Raw genomic sequence first — 26,599 nt, forward strand, 5'->3', positions numbered from 1 at the left:
GGAGCTTAAGAAAATTCTGGGAAAATAATCAGCTTCAGCAAGGAATATTGCTTACAGGTGGAGACTGGAAATTGATTTGCAACAATGAAGGTATGTCTGGAGGGCACAGAAGGGAAAATATAACAAAGGAGGATATTTTTAAAGAAAATGTATGAAAATATTTGGCATGGAAGATGTGAAATAAAGTACTCGGAGTTTGGAGTGAATTTACATATTACTGCCCAAGAAACAAAAACTGGGATAGACTAGACAGAATTTACGTTTCACAGGAGCATGTGCATTTAATTGAAGGTCTTAATACACACCCAATAACTATTTCAATCACACGCCAATAATAACTAAAATAAAAGCACAGGGTAATGAAATAAAAATGAGACTGGCATTTTCCTACCCATCTGTTGAAAAGAAAAGAATTTAAGGAATGGGTAGTGGAAATTATTCAGAAGATAGAAACTTCTGAAAATATAGCTAGAGAGTGGAATAAAATTAAACTGGAATTTAAAAATAGGGTGGAAATAAAAGAAAGGTAGACATGGTTAAGAAGTGACTAACATTTGTCAGTCCCTCTAAATAACTTTTAAGTACTGCAAAATAGGGGGAATCACACAAAACAAGAACAGGGGCAACTGCAGAATGCTAAACAGAAACTAAGGGATTACCCCGATAATATACATGAGTTTAGAAAGATTCATGTTAAGCAACTGTTTTTTTTTATAATAACTGTAGAGCACAAACAACTTTTTTAGCACAACAACTTGGGCAACAGAAAACAGAAAGGGCTGTCACCAAACTTAGGAAGCCTATAACAAGAAAGATCCTGTAGAAATATTAGAAATATTTTGGAAATTTTATGAAAATCTGTATAAAGCAGATAAATATGGAAATCTAGAAAATGTACAAATGGAAATGTTTATGGAAGAATTAAATATGCCAAGGTTAGGGGTAGAGGAGGCTCAATTACTAACACTTAAGATAGGAGAAGATGAGATAAAATGGTGATGTATAACCAATTTACAGGAAAGCCCCCCAGGAATAGATGGTATTCCTGTGAAAGTTTGAAAACTAGGAGGGAAAAATGATAAAGACCTGGAAGGTTTTATTTAACAGTGTTGTAAGAGGAGGAGAAGTACCAATATCCCAGAAAAAAATGGTGGTAGCTGTAATACCTAAAGGGGGGTAAAGATCCAGCTTCATACAGCCCATTTCAATACTAAACCTTGACTATACAGTGTTTATATGTCTATAATGCCTGAAATAATCTCAAAACTGATGCCAAATTGATAGATATGGATCAATGTGGTTTTGTGCATGGGAGGCAAACATTTGACAACATTAATAGAACAATGATTATCCAGAGGGAATCAGAATGTAAGAAAATACCACTTTTGTTGGTGGGTCTTGATGCAAAGAAAGCATTTGTCAGAGTAAGCTGGGACTTTATAAGCACAGCAATGGAAGCATCTGCATTCCCTGATAAAATTATAAGGTTGATTAGGAGAATATATGAGGGACAAGAGGCGAAAATTAAAATGGGTAGGGTCATCTCTGAAAATCACTGCTTGAGCAGATGAACCAGGCAAAGGTATTCTCTCCCCTTTGTTATTTGGATTATATTTAGAACCACTGTCAAAGAAAATAAGGGACTCATAAATAAATTCCAGGATATAACTGGTATGGCAGTCAAGAAAAGCTGTCTCTGTTTGCAGCTGGCATTATTTTATTTTTTATTTTATTTTATTTTACATTTGTTGACCGGGCTAGTCTAGCTGGATATATGTCCATTTTCAGTAGAGGCCCGGGGAGAAAAGCTCCACACACAACATACACAAGACAGTTTGACAAATTGTTAATAAAGACTTACACATACAAATATACATTTAAATCAACTATGTAGTAAAATCAGCATACATTTAAGGAACTCAAAAATTTAAATTCATACACAATGTACTGTAGATTTCAAGGCAAGTTTACCTAAAACAAATGGTTATGCAGTAAGGCAACAGCCAAGAAGATGACAGAAAAGCTAGAAGGGAAGTGGAAGGAGTATGAAGGAAAGAGATGATAGGGCACAAGGCCAGAATCATAAGGAAGAGAGGAGAAGAAAAAAGACAGTCAAGACGAGGTGGGAGAGATAGTAGATGTAGGTCAGAGCATAAGAGGACAGGGGGAAGGGAAGCAGGGTAGATGTTTGGTTTCAGGCAGAAGGAAGGGTAAAAGGTAAGGAGAGTAAGGAGAGGGAAGTTAGCCTGGAGTACTACAAGAACAGAGCCAGTGGTTTTGGTAATGTAGTTTGATTTGTTGTTTGAAGAGAGGTAGGGATGAGATTAGTGTTAACTCTGTAGGCAGCAAATTCCATACTCTGCCTACAGTATTGGTGAAAAGAGAGTCACCAGCTATGTTGTGGGCCTTTATGGGTTTGGTCATAAGTTTACAGGAGGAACGAAGAGAGGTGAGATTGTTATAATGGAGTAGTAGTTGTGAAAGTATAGGGGTGTTACTAGGTTGGTACAGTAGTTTGTGGGCAATTGTAAGTTGTGAAATATTAAGATAGTTTTGTAGTTCCAGCCAGCCTAACTGTTTCAAATTGAGGCAGTGATGTGTTCTAAAAGGGTTACTAGTGGCGAAGCGGGCAATGTTATTATAGCAAGTTGCTAGTTTGTTTAGGTTAGTTTTTAAGGTTGGTGAAGATAGGAGAGGCATAGAAGAGAGTTGATATAAGATGGGTGTGAGCAATAGTAGCTCTAGTTGATTGGGTAAGAAAAGGTTTTATACGGTATAGTGATCCAATTTTTTTGTTAACAGTTTTGATAGTGTTGTTGATGTGTTGGTCAAAAGAGAGATTGTTATCAATGGTAATACCAAGTAGTTTTGTTGTAGAGTCAGGAGAGATGATAGTTTTGTTGTTTGAGTAGATAGAGAAGTTAAGTGGAGAGGTACGAGTGGTGGGGGTGAAGAGGAGAAGTTTGGTTTTTTTGGCATTGAGAAGTAGATACCGTCTAGTAAACCATGTTTCTACAGTGTTGAATGTATTTTGAGTTAGAGTGGTTAGATCAGAGGAGGTGGATGCTGAACAAATGATAGTAGAGTCGTCTGCATATTGAATGCAGGTAGCTTGAGGAATTACAGAGTGGAGATCATTAATATACAGGGAGAACAGGAGAGGGCCAAGGATAGAGCCTTGAGGGACACCAATTGCAATGGGAAGTAAGGAGGAGATATGGTTTTCCCAAAGAACGGCTTGTTGTCTGTTACTGAGGTATGATGTAAACCAGTTAATGGCAAGGCTGTCAAATGAGAGGGAGTTGAGAATGCTAATTAGAGAAGAGTGGTTGACCATGTCAAAAGCTTTAGAGAGGTCAATGAATAGGGCAGAAGAGAGTAGGTTCTTGTTGCGATTGCTGTTAATGGTATCTGCAAAGGAAAGGAGGGCAGTGGTAGTACTATGGTGGGGTCTAAAGCCATGCTGACAGTGAGCTAAAATATTGTGAGTAGAGAGGTACTGTACCAGTTGCTGATGTATACATTTCTCCATAATTTTTGCTAATGGAGAGAGAAGAGCAATGGGTCTAAAGTTTGAATAATCAATAGAGTTACCACCTTTATGTAGTGGGATGATATGAGAAATTTTCCAGATATGAGGGATGGTTCCTTCTTGGATGGTTCTATTTATGAGTAAAGAAATTGGGTAAGCAATTTCTTTGGCTGCTTTCTGTAAGAATAGGGAGGGAGCTTGTCAGCAGAGGGAGTACATGGTTTGAGTTTGAGAAGTAGTTTGAAGATGGTAGAAGTAGAGATGGGTTGTAAAGAGAAGCTACAGTTAGAGTTTAAGTGATTGTTAGGAGGATAAAAGTTATTAGTGTTTAATTGTCTAGCGAGAGATTGAATAGTATCAGAGAAGAATGAGTTAAAAGTATTTGCAGTTTGAAGAGGGGTGTCAGGGTTGGCATTTAGTGGGGAGGGAGTTTTGGCAGTACCAGGAGTAAGGAGTCTATTAATAGAAGACCAGAATTGTTTTGGTTTGTTTAGGTTAGTTTCTTGTAGGTTGCAGTAGAACTTTCTTTTATCTGTGAGGATGGCTTTTTTGGTACGATTTCTAAGTTGGCGAAAGTGATGAAAATCAGAGCTGATTCTATGGGACCTCCATTTGTTCCAGAGCTTGTTTTTGGAGAGTATTAGTTTTCTAGTTTCATTTGAGAGCCAAGGGGCTGTATTAGATTTCATTCTAATAGTGCGTTCGGGGGCATGATTGTCTAGAATAGAAAGGAAAGTAGAATTAAAGAATAATACTGCTTCATTAAGTGGAAGAGCTTTTAAAGGGTTCCAGTTGCAAGTTCTGAGTTCGTTCTGAAAAAGGTCGGTTTTGAAGTGTTTAGTGGAACGTATTTTTCTTATATTAAGGGGGGGAAGATAATCAGACTTTTCTCTTGCAATGTATGTTAAACAGTGATCACTGAGGTCATCAGGCAGGGTCCCAACATTATAAGTGATATTAAGTTTGTTTATAAGAATCCAGTCTAATATAGTCTGTTTTCTGTTTAACTTATTTACTCTTGTTGTGGATGTGATGGTTTGGGTGAAACCATTTAGGTTAATGTGGGAGATGGGATTGTCATTATTAATAGCATTCCAGTCAATATTTAAGTCACCAAGAATGATGGTTTCTTGGGGGTAGTAGTTGGAAACCCAATTAAGAAAGTCTTCTACAACTGGTATGTTGTTTCCTGGAGGTATGTAAATACAGATGATGTAAAGGGCTTTTTTGGCATTAAGTTGAAGTTTTGATATGATGGCTTCCACTTTACTATCTTGGGTTGGATAGGCTGGTAGGGTAGAGATATTAAGATTGTTCTTAAACAGTATTGCTACACCACCACCCTTTCGTTTGTTACGGTCAAGCCTGTGTATATTATAGCCTTGTGGTATAATTTCAGTATCTTTAGTGGCTGGCTTTAGCCAGGTTTCAGAGAGACAGAGAATGTCAAAGCTGTGTATATCTAGGAGGGTGTGAAGGTAGGGTACTTTATTATTTACACTGCGTATGTTAAGGTGTCCTATGAGGAGTGTAGTATTTTTAATTTTAATTAGTAGTAATTTTATATCTAACAAAACCAGAAAGGGACATTACAGTGCTGTGGAACACAATGAGACAGTTTCAAGCCTTTTTGGGATACAAAATTAATGAAGCTAAAACAAAGGCAATAACAGTAAATTATGCACCCATACACAAATTGGTTCAGCAATATCCATATTTATGGGGATATGAAGTATTCAGCAGTATGGATTAAAAATGATTCCAGTGTGGGAGCTAAGGATATGTGGGAAGAGACTAAACAAAAGATAATACAAAACTGAGAAAATGGATATTGATAGTAAGATATAAGCAGTTAACATGTTTTTAGTCCCTTCAGTCTTCTTATATACAGGTCAGGCATATTTTTATCAAACAGAGGAAAAGTTTTGGACATCAATTAATAAAGAGCTGAAGGATTTTATCTGGGAGGGGAAGGCAGCAAGAGTCAAGTGGGATATGCTCATTCCTCCAATAGAACAGTGCAGATTAAGCTTACCCAATTTGAAGGGGTATTTCACAGCAACACAGTTACGGCTCCTATACATAGCACAAGCAGAAAGCTATAATTCAAAGTAGAAAGAGATGATGATGAAACAGTGGAGAAGCTCAACAAACAAGGAGAGACTGGAATTTTGGATACAAACCACAAAAGGAGAATAACAATAATCATACAGAATATTATATTCATAAAAATAGCAGAAAGGATTCTAAGACCTGAGCCAACACAGGAATGGAGAAAGGAGATTCTGCTGATAGGGATGACTGCAATTAGGGATACAACACTAGGCAAGAGGAGGCTGGGATTTATTGGAGAAAACTGGCAAAGGAATCAAGGTATTGGGAGCAAATAACTAGAGATGGAAAGGTAATAGAATGGGAAGACACCAAGAACTTATTTGGACTGCAGGCTAGAGATTGCCTTCCCTATCAAAGATGGATATCAGAATATAAGAAAAGAGAAAAAAATAGGGGAGTCCTAAATGAAAGACCAGCACTGGCAGGGCTTTTAGTAGAATCTAGAACAGAAGTTGCCATTAAAAAATGAATAATTAGTAGAGCATATAAAATATTGCATGTTGTTAACGCTCTTTTTTTCATTTTATACCCATGGGAAATATTTCATTCTTAAAGCCTTTTTTAATCATTAACATACTGAAGTCACCACAACAGACTGTTAAAATTGTAGAGATAGTTCCAGAGTATTTAATAAACAAATCCCTTGTGAAGTAATTGGTATTTGAGAACTACTTATTTTAGTAAATGAGTGTCTGAAGCTCTCAAGAACTTGTAGACTTCAATAAACATAACACTTAATCTTAGGATCACATTTAGAGAACCCCCATCTAATTTTACAGTAGTCCTTATTGGCATTGAGAAGACTCTCTCATAGCTATTTTATTGTATTATGCATATATTTTCATCTGATATTTAAACCTGAACAGTGACTGTAGTTTTTAAGTTGTGGAAGGGGCCTTTAGTATTTGCACACAGTTTTCTGTGTGATGTTTATACTACAAGATATTGTGCCAGATGTATTTAGTATAGCTGTGGGAGTACTACCCTTGCCCATGTGCACTGTTGCTGGATCTTGGACTACTGCATATACAAAACTGTGTTTACATTTTTTTAAACAAGGAACATCTTTATTAAATTATCATGTATGACTCAGGCAGTCTTGCTTTTATATAAATGAAAATAAACCCAAACCAACACAATCTCGGTTTCAAACATACATTACATACCATGCCAATACAACTGTAGCTGCAAACATTATAAATCACTTATAATATATCCAGTCATTGTCAAACAACCATTACATAGCTCATTCATATCCTGACTTATTTTAAACCTCATTCCTCCGCTGCATGTATTGATCCCACACTTCCCATGTTTTTCCTATGTAATTTGTTCCTACCATTTTCTAAAGATCCTAATTCCACTTGTTTTATCTCTGTTACTATCTTTGCTACCTCTAGTAAAGTTGGTTTAGACTTTGATTTCCATCTTCTAGTGTTTGGTTTTTTGACAGCCATCATAATTAGACTACGCAAGTCCTTACTATGTCTAGGCAATTCTGACTCTGTATCATAGCTCAAAAATCATTTCCCTAGTTACACCAATTTGCTCACCCAGCATCTCTGACAGAGCAGTCTGCAGGGAATCGTTATGTCTGCCAACTCATTACACTCCCAGAAAATATGTTCCTAGTTACCTCTTTCTTCCCCATCACATCCCCAGCATTTGTTGTCTACCTGAGGAAACATTCTTTGGTGTCCACTTGGGGTATAAAAATACCTATGTAAACACCTCCAAGCAAATATCCTAAATCTTCTAGATTTTGTTGCATATTTGGGAGACATGCATTTACCCCCCCCCCCCATTGTTTCTATTGAATTTCTTATCTAGTCTTTCTTCACAATCCTTTCTAACCTCTTCTGATTGATTCTTTTAGTCAACATGCAATATTTTATATGCTCTACTAATTATTCATTTTTTTAATGGCAACTTCTGTTCTAGATTCTACTAAAAGCCCTGCCAGTGCTGGTCTTTCATTTAGGACTCCCCTATTTTTTTCTCTTTTCTTATATTCTGATATCCATCTTTGATAGGGAAGGCAATCTCTAGCCTGCAGTCCAAATAAGTTCTTGGTGTCTTCCCATTCTATTACCTTTCCATCTCTAGTTATTTGCTCCCAATACCTTGATTCCTTTGCCAGTTTTCTCCAATAAATCCCAGCCTCCTCTTGCCTAGTGTTGTATCCCTAATTGCAGTCATCCCTATCAGCAGAATCTCCTTTCTCCATTCCTGTGTTGGCTCAGGTCTTAGAATCCTTTCTGCTATTTTTATGAATATAATATTCTGTATGATTATTGTTATTCTCCTTTTGTGGTTTGTATCCAAAATTCCAGTCTCTCCTTGTTTGTTGAGCTTCTCCACTGTTTCATCATCATCTCTTTCTACTTTGAATTATAGCTTTCTGCTTGTGCTATGTATAGGAGCCGTAACTGTGTTGCTGTGAAATACCCCTTCAAATTGGGTAAGCTTAATCTGCACTGTTCTATTGGAGGAATGAGCATATCCCACTTGACTCTTGCTGCCTTTCCCTCCCAGATAAAATCCTTCAGCTCTTTATTAATTGATGTCCAAAACTTTTCCTCTGTTTGATAAAAATATGCCTGACCTGTATATAAGAAGACTAAAGGGACTAAAAACATGTTAACTGCTTATATCTTACTATCAATATCCATTTTCTCAGTTTTGTATTAACTTTTGTTTAGTCTCTTCCCACATATCCTTAGCTCCCACACTGGAATCATTTTTAATCCATACTGCTGAATACTTCATATCCCCATAAATATGGATATTGCTGAACCAATTTGTGTGTGGGTGCATAATTTACTGTTATTGCCTTTGTTTTAGCTTCATTAATTTTGTATCCCGAAAAGGTGCTTCAACAAAGTATTAGTTTAAGGGTATGCACACTTATGCAACCAGCTTATTGTACGTTTTTTTATTTTTTATATTTTTTCCCAACAGATTTGTTTTTCAATTGAATTGTACAGGTTACAGGTCACATTAAAAGTGGGAAAAGTTTTGAAATGATTTATTGTGGTCTCATTTTTTTATATCCCAAAAACCTGGCATTTTAACAGGGGTGTGTACACTTTTTATATCCACTGTATATTTGATAAACGAGGGTGTAATGGGCATCCATAATTGATATTAACTTGGACATTAATATATTATCTAACTGAAGGACTTACATAAAATATATTAAAGTAATGCATAACTTAAATTTAATCAGTACTTGTTATAATAATGTGCACAGATCATGAGTAGCAACAGTTATTCTGCTGAACCATCCTTAATTACCTATTACTTTCCTCTCCCACTGTGCCCTATTAAATTTCCATATAGCACACCACATAACTTTTGTTAACCATATTTACTGTTGGAGCACTGTAACATCCACAAGCAGTTTCTGTATGGGGAACAAGGGAGTACAAGTCTGGCTGGTGCTTGTGCAGCCTTAGTGCTACTACGTTATATGTTCTGCTCATGTAGACCGAGATAACACTTAAATACCTCACGTTACTGTTTTAATCTGCACAAAAGAAAGCTTGTATTACACAAAGCCCAATTTCCTTACCTCATTACAGCCCACTGGCCATTAAGACCTACCTTTTTCAGCAAGGTCCTAAGATTCTGGTTCACTTATCTGAACACAGCAGTCTGCATCAAAGTCAAGATTATAACCTACATCATACCCACTGACTATCGCAAAGGTTAAGAGTTCTGCCTCTGCTAGTGTTTTCAAGCATTTGTTAAAAATTAAAATGATACAAGAGTTTACATACTAATCCAAAAAATCAATTCTTAATAAGGCAATCAATTTGCTGTTTTAAAACAAGGATGAGGTACCTATTTTTATAACTATTAGAAAATAACCACTGCATATTTATAAGGTTTAAGTGGGTTTTTTTTCATCTAGAATCTGTTGTTCAGAAATTACATGATTTACAAGTTAAATATGAACCAGTGTCAATGCAATTTTGGGAAAATGTCAACCAAATACAAACCTGTTTGGTCTTCAGAAGGTAGAATGGGTGGTGCTAGTGCAGAATAAAAAATATATATGAAATCTTTAATTAATCTTTGACCAACTGAAAAGTATCTCAAAATACAATGAGAAGTCTAATACAGCATCAAAATATAGAGATGAGTTTAGCTCTAGCCTTTAATGCTTGATAAATTCAATGCCTGAATTCAGACAATAGTCATCTTCTAAAGTTTTGACCAGTCTCAGTGTGACATTTTCTCCTTTTACATTTATTTTTATGTATGTTTTCCTGACGAGTACGACAGTGGTGAAGAATAAATCTGGATTTACAAAGGGAAGATGTACAGATATGGTGTTTATAAAAAACCCAAAAAGTACAGTTGTGTACACTTTGTTAGAGTGTGTTCACTGTTGCAGTCATTACATTTGGGTAATCTGCTGGCAGGTTGCCCTCAGTCGGCCTGAATTCCAAAGTCTTGGGTCCTGCGTCGGTTGCTGTCTTCGATTCCATGACGTCAGGTCGTCAGGGGTATAAAACATGCAGCTGACACCATTTTCTTTAGTTTGTTTTTCTTGCCCCCAATATCAGGTGCCCCCAAAAAGGTAGCAAAATTATATTAATATATATATATATATATATCTATATATATATATATATATCTATATATATATATATATCTATATATATATATATATCTATATATATATATATATATATATATATATATATATACACACACACACACACACACACACACACACACACACACACACACACACACACACACATGCATCAATATAAACTTTACCTTCATCTACAAGCAAATACACCACATAGGATGTAGAAGATAGAGAAGGAAAGATAAACTTCAGAATGACAAGGGGATGGAGGGAGGGTAACCTGGACTGCAACAGTGAATACACTCGAACATCTACATTTATGGTAAGTGTACACAACTGTACTATGTTCTTCATGTTTCACTGTTGCAGTCATTACATTTGGGTAGAATCTCAAAGCTATGGTTGGGAGGCTGGAGCTAAACAGCATTAGGTATGGCTATAAGGCCCTGCAGCACTGCAGTGGCAAAGCCTGCCCTGGACTTAGAGCAGAGAGGCAAATGGTAATGCTTTGTAAAGGTGTGAACAGAACTCAAAGTAGCACACTCTAGAATGTCTTTGGTTGGTACTCCTCTGAGAAAGGCTGCTGAAGTAGCTGCAGCTCTGATGGAATGAGACCTAATGCCCTTGGGCACAGGTTTACCATGGTGTAAGTAGCAGAAACTGATGCAGTGGCTTATCCACTTTGAAATTGTCTGTTTTGAAATAGCCTTTCCTTCTGATCCTGCAGCATATGACATTAGTAATTGCTCAGTTTTTCTTCGAGCTTTTGTCCTGCTCAAGTAGAATCTTAGCTGTCTGTGTACGTCCAAGGAATGCAGAATTCTCTCCCCCTTGTTCTGCGGATTTGGATAAAAAGTTGGCAGATGAATTGTTTGGTTAAGAGCCACACTGGAAACCACCTTAGGCATAAAAGTAGGATTTGTCCTCGGAGACACCCTGTCTGGGTAAAATATGATAAAAGGCTCTACAGCCATGAAGGCCTGTAGCTCTGAAACTCTTCTTGCTAAAGTAATTGCTAGTAGCAGAGCCGTTTTCCATGATAAGAACTTTAGATCAGCGGTAGCAGCTGGTTCAAATGGAGGCAGGGTGAGCTTTTCCAACACATAATTGAGGTCCCATGCAGGTAATGGTGATCTTCTAGGAGGCCTTAAATTTTTGGCTCCTCTAAGATACTGCTTTAGTAAAAGATGAGAAAAGATTGGTGGCTCTGTATTGTAATGAGCTGAAATGGCAGAGGCATGGATTTTGATTGATGAGAAAGATAGGCCTTTGTCAAGCATCTCAGTTAAGTATTGTAATACCTGAGGAATATTTGGTTCTGCTGTATCAGTTCCTTGTGCTTGATTCCAAGCACAGAATCTCTTCCATTTATCAGCATAAGATTTTCTAGTACTAGGCCTTCTGGCTTCCAAAATTACATCCATCACAGCTTTACTGAGAGGTGTTGTTTGTATGACTACATGATTAGCCATGCTGCCAGGTTCAGAGTCTGTAGTTGATTGTGCAGGATCTGATTGTTTTGCTGGGACAGTAGTTGTGTTTTTAGAGGCAAGGTCCAAGCTGGGTATTGAGCCAAGCTCCTTAGGATTGGGTACCAGTATTGGCGGGGCCAGTCCGGGGCAATTAATATCATCTTTGGCTTCTCTTGTCTGACTTTTAGGAGGACCTTGGGTAGAAGAGGCAGAGGAGGAAAGGCGTAAACTGATGGTTTTTTTCCAACTGAAGGATAGGGCGTCCACTTTCCATGCTTGTCTGTGATAAGTCCTTGTGCAGAATCTTTTCAATTGATAATTTTGAGGAGAAGCAAATAGATCTATGTCTGGGCTCCCCCATTTCTCTGTTATCATGCTGAAGACTTGTGGATTTAGTTTCCACTCGTGAGGATCCATAAGGTTTCTGTTTAAATCGTCTGACAGAGTGTTTTGTTTTCCTGGCAGGAATTGAGCTTGAAGATGTATTTGGTAGGTCAAAGCTGTGTCCCACAGTGCCATGGCTAATCTGCAAAGAGGGTACGAGTGTGTGCCCCCTTGCTTGTTTATATACCACATGACTGTGGTGTTGTCCGTCTTTATCAGTAGTTGTCCTGGATGAAGTAAGTCCTTGAAGGCTGCTAGGGCATTTTGAACAGCTAGCATCTCTTTCTGGATGATATGTAGGTGTATTTGTTTTGGTGTCCATAAGCCCTGACTGCATCTTCCTGCCATGTGAGCCCCCCCAGGCATAATCTGATGCGTCTGTTGTTAAGGTTTGGCTGGCAAGGGGTAGAGTGAAGGGCAGTCCCATGTTTTGGTGACATGCCTTTGCCCACCATAGAAACTCCTGTTGCAGGCAGGGAATGAGAATGTTTCCAGACTGTGTGAATGTTGACTCCATAAACTTTTTAGGTACCACTGAAGTTTTCTCATATGCAGTCTTGCATATGGAATTAGTAGGATGCAGGATGCCATGTAGCCCATAGCCTGCAGAATTTGTCTTGCAGAAGACTGGGTTTTTGTTGCCATCAGTTTGATGTAAGCAGTCAGTTGCCTTTGCTTGTCTGGTGTGAGGTAAGCCATCAGGGCAGTTGTATCCAAGCTTGCACCCAGGAATGTTATCTTTTGACAGGGTACCAGTTGTGATTTATTTTTGTTTATTGTGTACCCTAGGCATGTTACAAGCCTTTTCACAAATGCCAGGTGTCAAAGAAGAGTGTCCTTGTTCTCTGCTTGAATGAGACAGTCATCCAAGTAAGGATATATTTGTATACTTTTTTGTCTGCAAAATGCAATTACTGGTGCCAGGCACTTTGTAAAGACCCTGGGCGCAGTAAATAAGCCAAAGGACAGTGCAGAGAATTGGTAATGCATTAAGCCAGCCTTGAATCTGCGGTATCTTCTGCACGATTGTCTTACTGGGACATGCAGGTATGCCTCTTTTAGGTCTAAAGTCACCAGCCAAGCATTCTTGCCCAGCATGGGCAGAAGCTGCTTCAAAGTCAGCATTTTGAATTTTGGAATGTCCAGATATGTGTTCAAAATCGATAAATCCAGTATTGGCTGCCAGGCCTTGTCCTTTCTGGGTACCAAGAACAGTCTTGAGTTAAAACCTTGTCCTTTTTCCTGTTCTGGTACTGTCTGAATGGCCCCCATATCCATGAGGGACGTAACCTGTTTCTGTGCCTCTGCCCACTGATTTTTTGGCAGATCTGGCCAACCATTTGCCATTGGCAGAGTGTGGAAATGGAATCTGTATCCCTGTGATACGATGTTTAGTACCCACTTGTCCTAGGTTATTAACTGCCAATTTTGAGCAAAAAGTGCTAATGTTCCCCCTATGGGTGCTGCCAAAAGATAAGTGCTTGGTGTAGGCAGAGGGAAGGCATTCGGATTGCTTTCTGTATGTTTGTGCTTTATCTCCTCCAGATTTGGAGGTGGAAGCACCCCATTGCTTTGACCTGTATTAATCTTGTGCCTGGTATCTGGAATCCTTAGGGCGTCTGGATTTGCCCCTTTGAGCTCTGTCTGACACAGGAAAGGACCAATATTTTGTAGGCTAGTGTCTACTGAATCTTAGTGGCTGCACTTGTAAGAAGTTTTTAACAGTTTGCATAGACTTAGATTTGTCTTCCATTTTCTTTAAAACCTCTTCTGCCTTAATACCAAACAGAGAATCATGCTGTAAAGGTGCATCTAGCAATTTAGCTTTAACATGATCAGGCAAATTTTGTTCCTTTAACCAGGGATGCCTCCTAATCACAGATCCAGTAACTGCGGCCCTGCAGGAGGCCTCTAAGGAATCAAAACCACATTGCAAAGTATGCTTTCCAACTTGTTCAGCTGCATGCAATAATTCCTGCAATTCTTTATTTGCTGTACATTCTGAAATCAACATCATTTTCTGTTTCAGCAATCCCATAACATGTTGTTGGTACTTAAGCATATGAAATTGACAGTTTAAGGCACTGATTGCCAAGGATGCAGATGTATAAACCTTTTTTCCCCATCTGTCTAGTGCCCTTGAATCTCTGTCAGAGGGGGTAGGATTTTTTGCTGTTGAGGCCTTAACTCCCTTTGGACCCTGTGAAATAGTTTCAGGATCAGCAGCGGGATTTCTAAATAGAAATTTATGTGAGTCAGGGACTCTGTAATATCTGTCAGGCTTACTGGGAGCCGGAGGTAAGGAGTCAGGGATCAAGCTTGACTCCGAAAACACATCATCCACAATGTCTAAAACAGGGGTAATGGCTAAAGTCCTGTGCTGAGGGAGAAGACGGAAATCCCTGAGCCTCTTTTTTGATTCTGAGAAGTCTTGACTCTCCCTGTGAAAATGCTCCCTCAAAGTATGCAAGGTTTCTCCAAATGAATAATCCTCAGGAGGAGATGCAGATGGAATAGACTCCTCAGCATCAGAATCCTCATAGGGAGGTATAGATAATCCCTGATCAGAGGAGGAATCATAAGAAACAGAAACCTGATCTGAAGATTCATAATTTGTGCCGTGCCTAGGCCTCTTATCTGAAGGGGGATGGGTACCCCTGATCAAGGTAATAAGGTCTTCAGCCATTTTGATCATCTGTTTTTTAGGCATAGAGGCCTGTGCACGTGGCTCATGTGTCGTTTTTTTAGTTTTAGAAGTTGCTTTTGTCTTTGGTTTTGCAGCAGTTGTCGGTTTGATATACAAATGTTGAGGTCTGAATACACCCTCAGAAGCCGGTGCATGCTCAGCGGCTCTGGACCCATCCGAGGGAGATACATCTGTCGGTCCAATACCTTGAGTATCTTGTGGCATGCCGGACTCCACATGGGTGTCGGTAGAGGTCTGCAACTCGAAGGTAGCGGGTATCAGGGGCTACGAAAGTGCCTCACTGAGTACCGGCGAACTGGTGACTGGTTTAGGAGAAGCTTTGTTGTCGGTTTTGGATCTCGACTGCCTTTCTCTGTCCTTTTCTTTGCGTTTTTTTATGTACTCCGGTAGTCGGATTGCTATCTGATGACATTTCTGGGTAGTTAAATCTGTTTCCAAAATACTTTGATGAAAAATATACAGATGCTTAATAGTGCGTTGGTTAAATCTAGCACAAAACCGACAGCCAGACACATTGTGATCAGGGCCTAGGCAAGGAATACAGTATAAATGGAAATCCTTATGAGGTATTTGCTTCCCACAAGTAATACAATTATTAACTTTTTCTGACATCGGTAAAAAGCAAGAAAAAAGTTTCCCCAACGGGGTACTTAGCTTTAGTGAAGACTTCGGTTCTGAAACTCAAACTTGAATATTTCAGTAGTTGGCCGACCAGCACTTGCGAAATGCTTCTGCTTCGGGCACCGCGCGGCAAGAAAGACTGAAGAAAATGGCATCGGCTGCATGTTGTATACCCCTGACATCATGAAAGAGAAGACAGCAACAGACGCAGGACCCAAGACTTTGGAATTCAGGCCGAATGAGGGCAACCTGCCAGCAGATTACCCAAATGTAATGACTGCAACAGTGAAACACGAAGAACATCTGTCCATGCAGATAAAGTAGTCAGTTTACATTATTAGTGATTATCAACAGACCTGAGAAAGGTCATCTGCATATATCTCATAGGCCTCTACTACATGAAGTTTAAGGTATTACACAGTGAAGACTTTAGTTTTGCTGGGTCTTTCTTGGAGATTTTACTGAAAGGTTTATCCGTGTGACTTTTTTACACATTTGCTTTGTGTGTTGATCAGGATATTTTGCAGGCACCTTAATGTTTACGGGCATTGGACTTGATCTTAGGATTTCTTTCCAGATTATAGTCATGCAATCCACTTATTCCATACTAACAAGCTCAGTAAAATGAGAAACTCTATGTCTTCAACTACTCAGGTTTGGCTTTATTGGCCTGATTGTACCAGTAAAGCCTTAAATGTAAAATGTGAAAAGATGTAGGCATTCAGAAGCCATGCAGCTGAAATGCTGGTATGTCCTTAACAGGTCATTTGCATGTATTCCATGGGTGTCCACTACAGGAGGTTAAAGATGACTCTAATTCTGATGGGTCTTTCTTAGATAATTTTACTGAATGGTTTGTCTGTGTGACCTTTTTACCTTTGATTTGGACAAAATATAAAACCTGTTTAATGTGGCAAGCGTTCTGTAAAAAGATGATGAATAAATGAACTGTAACTATTCTTATTCAAGAACTGTATTTTAAGACTTAGGTTTAATAATAAGCATAAACTTAATGGTGTTTAGGGCTAGATCTATTCTTCAACTAAAATACTGCTCTTAGTCAAACGAGTAGCATATGCAGAAGCCAGAAGTATTGTTTAAGGCACTCAATTCTGCAATAACGGTGAAAAAGGTCATCAACAGATATGCTTGACACTCTAGCTAGTCTTAATAATGCCTACTTAGGTTTTACAAGTATCCTGCCTAAGTCAACCACATCATCAGTCCAATCTGTACAAATACTACAGTGTTTATTTTTTTAATTTTGCAAATATCAGCTGATTATTTAAATGAGGCGGAGTACAGCAGAAGTAAGAACAAAGCTCCAAATTTAATTCCAGGAATGTGCACTTATAACATACGGATGAGCGCTTTCACCATTACAGCTTCTTCAGATCCTTGTATAAAAGTCACAATAGACCTCCCCTTATATAAGCAGCTCAATTAATCAATTAAAAACAATTAAAAGCAATGCTGGAGGATTTAAAGAACTCTCCCATATTTAAAAATGTTAATGTAAAATAGGACAAAAATATATAAAGCGTGCATAATGACCTAAAAACATGTAAATAAACATTCTGATGAGTTAATATTGATAAAATACATAATCAAGAACATATACAAATAAATAATAATTCATTTTATGTTCCTGCGTTGTCTCAACTTAGGTTTTATAGAAGCTCTATCGTTCAACCCATGCCCCCTATCAGCTTTCAAACGAATAATCCAGTCAGTCTCCTTAGATTCAGTAAGATTCATAGTATTACCACCACTCTTAGTCACAACAATTATCTCTAGGACCCGGAACAAAAAAGTATGATCATTGTCATTGGTGGTTATATGTTTTGCTAAAGCATTGTGTAAAGTGCCCTTTCTCATGTGGTAAATATGCTCTCTCATTCTATCCCTTAACGGCTGGTTAGTTTTACCAACATAGAAACTCGGGCATGCTTAACAAGTAGCGAAGTACACCACATTAGGTGTCATACAATCTGCATCTGCCTTGATGGAGAAAACGGTGTGTAAGTCCGGGTGTATAAACACCTCACTGGTATCAATAAATGAACAAAAGTTGCAGTGACCACAGGATTTAGTGTGACCAATGTTCTTCATAATCCTATCATGTCTGGGGTGACAAAGCAATCGCTTTAGGTTGCTCTTATTCCGAAATAGGAAACTTGGTGTCTCCCCCACAATGCATTTCAAGTCATCATTAACCAGGAGAATATCCCAATGTTTGCTAATAATTTCCTTTAACTGATATTGATCAGAAGTATGCAGAGTAGAAAATTTAATAGATCTATTTAACATATGATCTCCAGCGGTTTGATCTTGGACCCTAGGTCCAAAGTATGGTGCACCTGAAGTGGTGCGAGACATGTATGCTTCCTCCATGTATGGTATGATCTCATTGTCCTTGTATCCCCGGGTCAGTAATCTATTTCTCAGATTGTCTAATTCTGAGATAAATCCCTGTTCAGTGGGGTTCAATCTCGAGGCTCTAATGGCCTGTCCTTTCATTATATTCTTAAAAACAAATTGTGGGTGCATACTAGACCTTAATAACAAGGAATTGCAGTAACATGCCTTGTGGTAGACCCCCGTATTTATCATGTCATCTGTTAATCTCTCAATATATAGGTCTAAAAAATCTATTCTATGTGTGGAATAATTCATGGTAAAAGTAAGGAATGTAGTTAAGTCATTCATAATGGATAGCATTGATTCCAGTTGTTCTGATGTTCCATTCCAAAGAACAAAAAGGTCATCAACAAACCTTCTATAGAACACCACATGTTCACAAAAAAGTGCATTCTTAAATAAGACATGTTCCTCCCAATATGCAAGGAACATGTTGGCGTAGCTATTTGCACATGGAGTGCCCATAGCTACGCCATCACGCTGTTTATAGACCTGGTCTTGGAACATGAATAAGTTGTTCTCCAAGACCAGTTCTAGAAAATGAACTATAAGGTCTATCAATACTGCAGTGTAAGTACTGTGTGCTTTCAGATAATTCAACACATAATCAAGTCCTATATCATTAGGTATTACAGTAAATAGGGATTGAATATCAAAAGTCACAAAAGTACAACTAGAGATTCTATCATGGTGTCCAATACATTCATACAGATCAATCAAAAATTGCTTGGAATCCTTCAGGACTGTAACATTATCATTCAATACACATCTCAGATGTTTCTCCACAAAAACTGAAAGATGTTCAGTTACCCAACCACGGCCAGAGACTATGGGTCTCATGGGTGGGTTCTTCATATTTTTGTGTACCTTGGGGAGACCTTGTATAATCGGTATAGTAGGTGTATAAATCATAAGGTATCCATATAGCTCCTTATTTATTAAATTACTTCTAAGAATGTCATAAAGCGTGTCATGAATATATCTGACAACAGAGTGAACCTGTTCCATGGAAGTGGATTCATAGAACCTGTCCTGTAACATGGAGGACATGGCCTCCGTATAAAATGACATATCCAAGACTACAACTTTCCCACCTTTATCAGCTGGTCTAATTATAATGGTAGGATCATTCTGCAATTTCCTCAAACACTGACATTCCCGAAAGCTCAAATTGGCCCGCCTCTTCTGTTTATGGGGTCCCAATTGAGTATTATAGTAACTATACAATTCCTCCTCTGTTAACTTAAGGAATGCTTCAACTAATGGGTGGTGAGTTGGTACAAAATCACTTAAATTCTTAAAAGCAAACTTCCTGCTCTGTGCTGACTCTTTCTCAGAATCATTATAAATGAATCTAAGCATTACATTCCTACAAAAAAGTTTTAAGTCCACCATTGTATCAGTCAATTTGCTCTGACTTTTAGGAATAAAATTCAAACCTTTGTTTAATAAACTGGTATCATCATCTGTTAGAGTAATGTGGGACAAATTATAAATTAACGCTTGTTGTTCCACATTCTCTTTAAAGTCTGATGGGGCATAAAATCCCCTGATAATTTCCTCTTCTGTTGTGCCCCTGCTCATGCAGCGAGGTCTGCGAGGACCTTTCTCCATGCGCACTGGCAGAGGAAAAGTTAAATCCAAACTTGAGAGATTGCTAGAATCAGTCAGAATAGTAGTTTTCTTAGGTTTGACAACAGGCTCTGATCCTTCTTTTGTAGAAACAGGTCTATTCTTAACCACATGTACTTCAGGATATAAGTTGTTTCTAGTACATGTACTGGGATGTACAATATGAATAACATCCACAGAGTCCTTGCAATTGTCTGTGGTAGTCCCAGCGACAGGTGGTATTTCTTCCAGAATACATGCATCATTACTGATAGTGACCCCCCCAGTACAAACTTGGGCAGAGTCCATCTCCACAGGAGTAATGCTGTTGTGTCCATTCAATTCAACCCCCACATTCATGCCATTTGTTGCACTGTTACTTGTAACATCGTTGATAGAATTAAAGTGTGTAGATTCCTTGACTTTCCTAGGAGGCATGGGGGTAGAAGGATCCCTATGCATCTGAAGCGTTGTAGAGGAATCCTGCCCTGTTCTGGGCCATAAAAATACATTGCCCAATTTAAAATCATTAATATCCCTGGTGGCTTTGTGTTTTTTCTGCTGTAACAGTTTTCTTTCATACGCTAGCACACAATCTAGCAGGTTCTCAAACAATGGTGCAACCACCTTGTCCGAAAAGTTACTAAAAATCTCCTGCTGTTTGCACTTTATATTATCTGTTAACCTAACCTCCTCAGGGAGGAAAAAGTCAATTAGTAGTTGCAAATACTTGCGACTCACCTCAATGTTTAGGCGTTGCCATTTTGCGAGTAAATCTGGATGATCCTTGCCTTGATTTGGCATATTAAGAACCCTTAAACGTCGCGGAATAATATGTTGTTCGAGGCAGAACTGGAAGTGTATCCGCTGTGTTTGTAAACGTTTAAGCCTCAAGAAATCCTTCTCCATGCTATCCAAAACAGCATGTAGTCTTTCCGAATTCAAGGTCGGCGTCATGACATCATCAGAAGTTGACGTAGACTCAAAAAACAGAGATGCACTGACAGTTTCTTTTAAATACTGTTGGAACCGCGCCTGCAACGCTCCAGTCCCACGGTCTTCACTTCTCGGGACATAATCCAATTCAAGATTCGCCATTACCCAAGAAAAGAGTCTTACTCTTGCTGGCAAGCAGAAAAAATATACTGAATAAAAAATAAAATAAAATCCACTGCTCAGCAAGCACTTACATTATATCTACCTTACGGAACTACAGTGTTTGCTTGCTGAGCAGTGGATTTTATTTTATTGATTATTTAAATGAGACAAACCAAAAAAAGATTCCTTTCTTACATGCCTGTAGCATACTGGCACTTTGATGTTTCAGTATGTATGCATGAAGTCATCAAATAATCAGAACTCGTGTTGCATACTCCTTGCTGAGAAAGCCAAACCCGAGTAAAACAGTACATGGTTATCCATACTGGAATGAGAGTGAGTTTTTTGTCTCACTGAAATTCACGGAAAGGAACAGAAGCAACAGATGGGGTCTGTGACAAGAATTTTACTAATCTGCATTGAAGTGTTTTATTAAGACAAGCAGTCAGCAATACATAATGAAGTAAAGCAGGGGAGTGACAGATTAATTTATTTTAGTTACGTAGTTTAAAGTCCGTTTTAAATAGCTTAAAATGTTTTTTTTTTTTTTTTTAAGTAGGTTGTTACAGGTCTGATTTGCTAGCAACGACATTTTCTAATTGGCTAGTTGTGGTTTTATTTTTCTCTCTTACTTCACAGCAGGAGGTTCTCCCGTTTGATTCTCGGCTTGGGTTGGGAGTGCCTTCTGTGTGGAGTCTGCATGTCCTCCCCACGGTTGAGTGGGCGTTTGAAAGACATGCATTGAATGGGTGAGCCTTCGTTGAAGGTTGGGCGTTGGGCTGGCAAGTCGACACCATAAAAACCAACTGCCAAACATTAGCAGACCGGAGTTCTGCTGTGGCGACCCCTAACCGGGAAAAGCCGAAAGACAAACAACAACTTTACATTTTTCTTTTTTAAAAAAAGTTACACTTCATTTGAGAGCGTTGATTTAGGTCAGCAAGTTTTTTTTGTTAGTTTGTTTGTTTTTAGTTTGAGTGTGTGCATGTTGTGTCTGTAGTAAAGGAGCTTTTGTTTGTGTGGGTATGAGGCTGGCCTTTGATGCCTTATATTAATAATTTTGACAGAGTTTATCTAGGATGCTGCTACTTTTTAAAGTGTGGATCCAATTTACTGGCAGTGCCATTTTATGTATTTCATTTTATTTAAATTTAACTTTTGCAAGTGTGGACTTTGGGGGGGGGGGGTTATTTATATGGGCTGAACTGTTGTTGTTTGTGTATATAATGTTTATTTTTCTTTTTTATGCTTAATGCAACTATGGTGGATGGACTTCGGTAGTTATAGACACTAATGATGTCTACAGTGTACTTAAATTCCTAATGACATTGGTAGAGTGGAAGTAAATGCAAATGTGTAAATTCTACTTCAAATATGGTCTCATCCAGTTAATAAAAAGAAAACAAATAATGTGCCAATAACATAGCATAAAGCTCATTTAAAACTAGAGCGGATAAATGGCTACAAAAAACAGAAAATCATTTTTTGTCACAGAACAATCAAGTATGAAGGAGTAACTAACTTTAAAAGCTCAGTAACGAAATGCTTCTGGTAGAATTACCAGATCACATTACATTTTCTTCTTGCTCTTCTTTTTTTTTCCTTTCTTGATGTAGTACTCAAAATACCCACGGAACAAGCAGTGAGAACAGAATATACAACATGCACCAAAGCATATATCACTTCTGTAGGGCAGGTGTTGCCTGGGTTACAGATCATGCTTGAAATATTAGACTCTTTATGAGCTTGAGACTCCAACTAGGAAACCATGAGAGTGTTGGTAACCTGCAGTTCATTCACACTATGTACAGCAACAGAGGGCTGTTCACTCCATCATCCGACAGCAAGTTTAATACACACACAAACATATTTATACCCAAAGAGGGAATCTCCATCTTATAATGAGTGTCATTCTCCTGCTATTCTGCTGTAACTTGGCAGTAGTGAGCCGCTCATCAAATGCCACTAGTCACTTCAAGCATAAACAGAAGGTCTCAGTTATTTGTCAATCATGCTGTCAAGTCTAAGCAAAACCATTTTAAATGTACCAGCAAGCCTGTTCCCAGTCTACACTATGGGAATAGATAAAAATTCTTGGCTAGTCATGTCTGGGCTTTGACTCAAATAACACTGAATAAGACTGCAGTTGCCTTATCATACTCCATGCGGGTGTTAATGATCTAAGATGTACCTCCCTTGACTATATGAAACAAGACATGATCTCCGTGTGTCTCAGGCAGGTATATGCCTAGCACTGAGCAACATATTACCTTCTCCAAGGATGATGCCATGTTGCCAACAAAAAATGATTGATTTTAACAACTGGCTTAGCTTCTGATGTCAATCCAAGGGGGTACAATATTTGACAGCCTTGGAGGTCATGACTGACTGACAACTCTGTTTTGCCAAGAACAGTCTGCACTTATACCCTCTAGGCTTTTGGATATTAGCAAAAAAACCTTTTCACCCCCGTAATGCCTTTTTAGGCAATGACAAACTGACAAACCTCCCGACTTAACTGAACCTATGAAGGAATATCTGAAGGTGGTAATGCTTAGTGCTAGAAGTCTTGACAAGAAACTCCACTCCCTGCAAGCATTCCTTTTCCCGCAGAGTGTAGGCATCTGTGTAGCAATGGAGACATGGTTTAAAGTCGCAGAAAGTACCCCAGCAGTGCAAGGTTATAAAGTCTTTAACACTTTCAGATCAGCTACTGCACAGGAGGGAACTAAAGGTGGAGGAGTCTCAGTTTGTTTGTGTCTTTCGGCTTTTCCCGGTTAGGGGTAGCCACAGCATAACTCCGGTCCACTAATGATTGGTAGTTGATTTTTATGTGCCGAGTTACCAGCCCTGACACACAACCTTCAACGAAGGTATGCCCATTCACGCACGTCTCCACGCAGAAGACGCTCTAGCTGAGAATCGAACCGGACAGCGTCTTACTGTGAGGCGACAACGGTACCGCAGCACCACCACCGCGGGATAAAGGTGGAGGAGTTTCAGTCTATATTAAAAACAACCTCACATCCAGACTAAAGTGTAAAACCCACAGGAACTCATACATACACAACTCACCACAAAAAGGGTCTTGTACCATATCCTTGAGCCTTGCAACCTAAAGGTCTCCTTCCATGTCCCAGGAAACCACACCACCTATCACAATGTACTAGAGTCCCTCACACTTCAACCAATATAATCTTCATGGAGGATCTCAACTACCCTCTATAGACTGGAAATCCTACACCACTTCTGATGCACAAACACACTGATTTCTAACCTTTAATACCAAGACCATGGAACAGTTGGTCTTGTCTCCTACCAGGGGTACAAACATCACTGACCTTGTATTCATGAACAAGGGTGAGTGATGTTCTTCACCCAATGTAATGTCCTCACTCATCAGATCTGATCATAAGGTAGTATTGCTTGAAATAAAAATTAAATCCGGGGGCCTAGTGAAACAAAAAAATCTTTAGGAACTATTTCAAGGCTAACTACTCTTAACTAAGTGACACCCTGGGCTAAATTCTAAGCACCCCCAAACCCAGTAAACACCATAGCATATGTTGAGCTATTTACAAAATCCCTGTAAAGCCATATTGATAGCTGTATAAAGTGAGCTTGGTCCACTCATATTAAGAATAAAAGAAACTCAAAAGGAAAACCACCCTGATGGATCATATCAGTGTCAATATCACACTATCAATCAGTTGTACATCAAAAGAAAAAAAAACTTGGCCAAGTGTAAGAGGAATAAAGCCCAGCATACTAAAAAAACCCTAAGCAATCTAATCAGACAGCTAAGATGGTTAATTAATACTTCAAATGCTAAATTTGAAAAGAAAATAGCTCAGGCAAAGGACAACCATAAAGCTTTCTACAACTATGCCCATAACCTCAAGGGAAATATGCAACAATGTGCAGAACTTAATGAAAATGGCATCACCTACACTGAACCAGTGGCCACTGCCAAAATTTTGGCTGACAGGTTCAGCTCAAATCCCCCCAATAGTCCAAAGGAAATACTGCATACCATAATCCCCCAACCGTTACTAGGGAACAGGTCTTCAATGCACTTTCCAAGGCCAAAAACACTCCATCAATGGATCCCGATAACATCCTGGGATGCTTATTAAATAGCATAAAACATGACCTCTCTGGTCTACTTGAATTATTTTTAAACTGAAGCCTACACTAAGGTTTTGTGCCCAAAGAATGGTAGATGGCTACAGTCATTCCCCTGCACAAAGGGGGTTCAACCACTGATCTGGGTAACTTCAGGCCCATAGGTCTGACCAGCCTCATATGTAAGGACAAGGAAAAAAAATCATCATGGACATGAAAAACAAGAACATAGGTAACCTGCAAAACACTGCAGCCATCACAGTTCAGCTTTGTTAAAGGAAGATCATATCTATTAAATCAGGTGTACTTCATTGAGAGGGTCACCAAAGCAATGGATGATGGCAAGAATGAGCACACAGCTTACCTCGACTGGCTAAGGCTTTTGATAGAATACCCTACTCAGGCATTGTAGAGAAGCTCACTAAATTAGGTACAAATCTTTTTATCACCTGCTGGATAGCCAACTGGCTCACTGATAGGATGCAGGAGGTCAAAATACGTGAGGCAACTTTCACCAAAATGCCAATCACTAGCAGAATCCCCCAGGGCTCAGTACTGGGCCTGCTTCTTTTTGACATCTAGTTTTCTAAAGTTGAAGAAAATGCTGAAGGGTTATGGCTGACTAAGTTTGCTGATGATTGCAAGCTGGGGATTATCATCAACTCCCCAGCAGACACTAATTCATCAAGAAAGTCTATCTCTGACTAACAAAGGGTGCCACAGCCATGGTCTTAAACTCAATGCTAAGAAATACATAATTGTACCCTTTGAGAAGTGAATCATCCTGGCTTATTACCATGTTGATAATATGCTCCTAAAAGTTGACGCAGTGGTCAGGGATCTGGGTACGCAAGTAGACACTATCCTTAACTTCAACCACCACATGACCACAGTGGTGAGGAAATTATTTTATGTTGCGCAACTTATAAGTAAGAGCATGGCATCTAGGTCCAAAGAGGTCATTATCCCACTGTACTCTGTCCTTATCAGACCAATCATAGAATACAATGCTCCCTTCGATATACATGACCAGGCATATCCAGCAATTAGAGTGACCCCAGAGGTTCCTTAGAAAAAGAATGCAAAACTTAACAAACCTGCCTTATGCAGAGCACCTTAAAGCCCTTTCCCTCTACTCTGTCTCCTACAGACTGCCAAGGGGTGATTTATGTCTGGCTTACAAGGCATTTGCAAACCCCACACTTATGAATCTCCTGTATATTCATAAGTCAAACAGTACCAGAAATACAGGGTCTATGGACCTGAATTTTGTCCGCGACTTAAACAGAATATGCTGGAGAAACACATACCTGCCCCACAGACTGCCCCTCCCATGGAACAGGCCTTCCCATCCATGTGAAACTGCATTTGTTTATTACTCAATTTAAGAGCAACCTAGACCAGTGATGGTGAACAGGAAATTCACACTGGGCCTGATATCTATGCCCCTTATGAACAGAGGTAGCTTATAAATGCCTGGACCTCAATGTCATATTTGGATACAGGATATAATTATTCTTTCAGGAAATCTTGGCTAGGCTTAAAAAGTTCCCTGGGGTTGTTAGCCTAGTAACAATCTAGGAATCTTAGTTTAGTTAAGAAAAATATATATATGTAAAAAGTGTAGACAACACACACGGCACTTGTAAAATAAAAGATGTTTATTTTAATATAGGTAGTAAGCGCTTTCGCATGGACTCACCATGCTTCATCAGACTACACACACTTCTAAACAACCACACCTTACATATAGTCACAATCCGGCTAACAAGCCTAATGTCACCATGGTAACTAATAACATAATTGACAATCTTAAAACGCATTAAAAAAAAACAATTAACTAAAATAAAAAGTTTCTAAAAAGATACTCAACTCAATACATAGCATCATATATGGTAAAAATAAAA

At 38.8% G+C, this 26,599-nt stretch overlaps 1 protein-coding gene across 1 annotated transcript in view; it reads right to left on the minus strand.

The window, feature by feature from the left end:
* Positions 1-26,599, minus strand: part of HPSE (heparanase) — a 729,461-nt gene that overhangs the window by 628,665 nt on the left and 74,197 nt on the right. The gene's annotated exons all lie outside the window — the stretch shown is intronic.

Source organism: Protopterus annectens, chromosome 17.part0 (genome assembly GCF_019279795.1).
Source record: "Protopterus annectens isolate FY-2018-M chromosome 17.part0, PAN1.0, whole genome shotgun sequence".
Classification (NCBI taxonomy): Eukaryota; Metazoa; Chordata; order Ceratodontiformes; family Protopteridae; genus Protopterus; species Protopterus annectens.